Raw genomic sequence first — 3810 nt, forward strand, 5'->3', positions numbered from 1 at the left:
GGGAGAGAGAGGGAGGGAGACAGAGGGAGGGAGAGAGAGGGAGGGAGAGAGAGTGAGAGAGAGAGAGAGGGAGGGAGACAGAGGGAGGGAGAGAGGGAGGGAGAGAGAGTGAGAGAGAGAGAGGGAGAGAGAGAGAGACAGAGGGAGGGAGAGAGAGGGAGGGAGAGAGACAGAGGGAGGGAGAGAGACAGAGGGAGGGAGACAGAGGGAGAGGGAGGGAGAGAGGGGAGGTGGGAGGGAGAGAGAGGGAGGGAGAAAGAGAGGGAGGGAGAGGGAGGGGGAGGGGGAGGGAGAGAGAGAGGGGGTACTTATAGCCTCAAAGCCTAATCCACTCATGAGGAGGGAGCTACCCTGATGGACCCCTCTCCAGGCCTCACCCCGACACTGCTACGTTTGGGACCAAGTACCAAAGCACACTTTCCAGGGACACGTTCAGACCATAGACGGAGCTTCGTCCCAGCTCCTGTGGAAGGGCGCTGACAAGGCCACCTTCCCCACGGAGCTGGCCCCAGGGCTCGCCTAGCAGTCCATGTGAGGCACCAGTACAGCCTCAGCATTCCACCCCCTGCGCAGGCGTCTCAGTGTCACCGCCATCGCCATGGTCACCACCGAGGGAGGCTGTCTTCTCGCTCTGGCCTTTCAGAACGACTCGGTCAATGACTCCGGCACAGAACTAAGGGGGTCAGGAACAAGCCTCTTGGGGCCACAGAGGGCTCTTGGCCTACAGAGGACTCAAGTCCAGAGAAGAGTGGGACTTACCCGAGCCGGTCAGTGGCAGAAGAGGCAGAATTCCATGCAGTGAAGTGAGAGGTGATCCGTCCATCCCATGGATCCTCTTGGAAATGTGAGGTCAAAGGTCAGAGGCAGGCCCACGTGGGAAGGAGGTGGCGGCTTCTGGGAGGAGCCCAGAGTAGTGGGGACTAGTGAGTGTTCAAATCGATCCCCTGATGTGTTGCTCAGCTCCGGGTTTCCATGCTACATCTGGGTGTGAGGCACCGTTCAGAGGGATGTAGCTTGGTTTGGGCTGCAGCCAGACACTCTGGAACGTGTTGTGTTTGGATGGTTTGTGGACACATGGGAAAAGATTCCTGAGGACACCAAGGGGTACAATGGAAAAAGCAAGAGCCCAGGAAGCACCCATGGGCTGGGATCCCAGCTGCTCCACCAACTTACTGTGTGAGTGCCACTCTGAGCCTCGGTTTCTTCATCTAGTCGTCGGGGATGGGACTGGAAAGTACGAAATGTGACAAAGGCAGTCGAGTCGTCAGAAAAGTGGCCAACCCAGACTCTGTCTCAACCATTTTTAGAGATTAAGAGACGTGACATCAAACGCAGACTGCCTCTATCTCAAAAAATTGAATGATCCAGGCCCCTGGAACCACTTTCTCCAGAGGCTATGGGGGCATCTCTGGGCCCCTGGAGCTGGGCTCTCTGATCTGCCAATCTGTCAATCTGCCTGACAGCCGCAGGCGGGCTGGAGGTTGGCTGGCCCACCCTCCTGCCCCAACAGGTCTGTCCCAGGCTGGGGAGACAGCCGTCCCTGCTCCAGAGGAAAGATCCCTGCAAGAGGCAAATCCCCCGTCTCGGGAGGTGTCCGCTCAGGGCCGCTCTGGGATGAATATTTCCTTTCATAATGTTGCTAATCATTTTTTTCCTCCAGGCAGAAACAGAGGCTCTCCCAGGCTCCTGCAGCTGCTGTGCCCCATGGGCTCTTAATCAATGTTACATGGTAATTAATAATAGATCCTCCATCACTGGCGGCTCCCCGTTCTCTCTGACGAGTTGGCATCTTCCTGGCCAGATGAGGCTGAAATCAAAGGCCTGAAATCAGAGCTGAAAACTTTTCCTCCAATAGCTTGTGGGAAGGAATCAGGAGACTGGGCTCCCTGGGCGGGTCTGGTGCTGGGCAAGACTCTCACACTGTCCTCACTGTGACCCCGTGGATGGTCTGCCCTGCTTCAGGGAGGGGGCGAAAGGCGTGGGGACACGCCGCCATTTGTTCTGACAAGCTGCTTTGGAGCCGTGGTTCAGCAGGTTACACCGTCTGATTCCGGGTAGGTTACCCGAATTCTCGGAGCCTCTCTTTCTGTAGCTGTCTAATGGGAATGATTGCGTTTCCCGACTCAGATGGTGGATCTGAGGATCAATTGAGGAAAGGCACGTAAAAATACGTGCTCAGGCATAGAATTAGACAAATAATGTACATTAGTAATTATGTCATTATTGTCCTTGTCAAAGGTTGTGTAACTAGGTCCTGGGGATGTGGAGATTCATTTATCGATTCCTTAATTCATCCGACACATGTGTTTTGAGCACCAAGAACGTACCAGGTATCGGAAACACAGAGGCGAACCCAAGAGCTAAACTCTCTATGCTCATGGACTACATTTTCTTATCAATAAGCAAATACACATATAATAAGCCAGAGAAGGAAGCGGAACCAAGCAGGTAATAGATGATGGGCAGGTAGGTAGAGCAGTCAAGGTAAGGACGCTGCAGGCAGAGAGCACTTTGAGTGCAAAGGCCAGGTCAGGTCTAAGGTCTGTTAGAACTTGTGTGCATCCCACCTGAATATCACCTGGCATTGCATTCAGGGACCCCATCAGATTACAGTTCTCCTTCCCCCCTGAGGAAGGACCCTGACCCCCCATAGGCACATGCCCTTGATTCCCAGGGCTGTGTTGACTAGTCATCAGTTCCACAGGTTTATTGCAGCTGGCCACTGTGACCTCACATAAGCCACTTCCTTCTCTGAGTGTCCCTTACCATGCCCGCAAATCAGGGATGACAATCTTACCTACCTCTCAGGTGATGGTGAGTCACTGAGCCTCAAACTGTGGAAATGCTTTGCAAGCCGGGCACTTAGTAGGTGCGCAATTGAATGATGGTCATTCCTGTGCGACCCTCCCTGCCCCACATCTTGGGAGACCCAGGAACAGGTGAGAGCTCGAACCCAGAATTCTTGCTTAGCTGGGGAGTGTGTCTCATTTGCATAGATTTGCATAAGGCCTGAAATGGTGTGTACCTCTCTGCCTTTAGTTCCTGTGAGCTCACGTCACTATTTAAAAATAGGGTGTTGATCTTCCCCTTTTCCCACTATTCCCTTTGCCTCTTGAAAGAATTTCGAGCTATTAATCTAATATGCTGGCTTGGAAGCTGTTTTTATTTTGGACCTGCACCCCTTTTGCGGAAGGGGGTCATCCGCTCTAGGCAGCCCTTGATTACTTGCTTTACTGGAGGGGAGACAACAGCGATGATCTCACACAGCGGAGGGTCCTGGAAGCTTTAAAAAGAAAAGTCAATTTTATTCTTTCTGCTCACAAAAGTAGAACACACAGACAAAATGGAAAATACAGAACAGCAGGAAAAATTCCCCAACAAAGTACTTATAATAACCCTAACCAGACACAATCGCTGTTAATATATTAGTGTATTTTTTCTCCTGGTTTATTTTTTCCCATGCAATTTTTATATAATTGAGACCATTTGTGCTCTCTCTCTCTCTCTCTCTCTCGCCCTCCCTCTCTCTCTTCCTTCCTTCCTCTCTCTCTCTCTGTACACACACACACACACACACACACACACACACACACACGTGACTTTCCCCCATGCTATTAAGAACTTATCATTTTTTACAAGCACATAGTATTCCACAGAGCAGATAGCTTTTACTCTTTCACCTGTTGTCAGGCATTTAGATTTGTCCAGGGTTTGTGTGGGCTATGGTGTTTGCAGGTATGATGAAAATATTTATGTTGCTGGCATTTTCTCATCCCGTTGTGGGCTACTTTCCCATGAGAGCCCAGAAGT

At 51.6% G+C, this 3810-nt stretch overlaps 1 long non-coding RNA gene across 1 annotated transcript; it reads left to right on the forward strand.

Moving 5' to 3' along the window:
- The first annotated feature begins 339 nt into the window (after positions 1-339).
- Positions 340-2000, forward strand: LOC306655028. Its single transcript, XR_013762160.1, has 3 exons — positions 340-856; positions 961-1176; positions 1661-2000. It is a non-coding gene; the product is annotated as an uncharacterized lncRNA (long non-coding RNA).
- Positions 2001-3810: the final 1810 nt, after the last annotated feature.

This window comes from Sciurus vulgaris, assembly GCF_902686455.1.
Source record: "Sciurus vulgaris genome assembly, chromosome: 2".
NCBI classification, from domain to species: Eukaryota; Metazoa; Chordata; class Mammalia; order Rodentia; family Sciuridae; genus Sciurus; species Sciurus vulgaris.